The sequence below is a fragment of the Dermacentor andersoni genome, chromosome 6 (assembly GCF_023375885.2).
Source record: "Dermacentor andersoni chromosome 6, qqDerAnde1_hic_scaffold, whole genome shotgun sequence".
In the NCBI taxonomy this organism is placed as follows: domain Eukaryota; kingdom Metazoa; phylum Arthropoda; class Arachnida; order Ixodida; family Ixodidae; genus Dermacentor; species Dermacentor andersoni.
This window is the reverse complement of record NC_092819.1, coordinates 107,900,556-107,901,418: the sequence shown is the minus strand read 5'-3', so window position 1 is coordinate 107,901,418 and position 863 is coordinate 107,900,556.

Below are 863 nucleotides of genomic sequence, written 5' to 3'. Positions count from 1 at the left end.
ATATATATATATATATATATATATATATATATACGACAATACAACTGAACTTAAGCGACGCTAGGAGGAGTGCAAGAAAAATAAACATAGGAGGAAAGGGAACATAAAACATACAGAAATATCAGGAGACTTTAGCAATTTCTACAGCTTGGACCTCAGCGCCATCGCCTACCCCGAATGCTCTCAATGCAGCCAACTATGTTCAAAACGCTTTGAGATTGCGCAGTCTCCTCAAAATGAATGCAGCGACACCCTACAGCGACCACATATAGCGACAAAAGCTACGACGATGGCGGTGTGCACGTTTAAACCTTACACAAGCCATCACATTAAAATACTTCTCAAGCTATCCGCATTCTATACAAGCTAAATGCACGCCTCAGTTAAACGGAGTACATTAATGAAACCGTGTTTAAAACTCTTAAATGTTGCCGCAGTAAAAGCAACGGAATCTTGAAAGCTCAGAGACGGCATGGAACACGTACCGGTGGCATTGACAACCGCAGGCGCGCACTTGAAAGCACAGCAAACGCCGGCTAATTGAAAACGCCGGGTGGAAAACAATGTATCTGCCTGAGTCAACCACTGCACCGACGCAAAGGTGAAGGATCTCCACGACCTCACTGTTGTATTCGACGAAGTTACAGGTGGCTAAACACAGAATAATGACAATAAAGAAGAAATACTGCGTTGAGCCAGTCCAACCTCGTAAACCACCAGAAAAAGGGAGGGAATACGAACGCAACCGTCTCAACAGCGAGAAACTCCTTGATCAAAGCCAGCAGGATGCCCGCGCTGCCCAAAGATGACATCAAGATCATGATTCGCATGCGTGGTGGTATCAACATAGCCAAGGTAGGCCA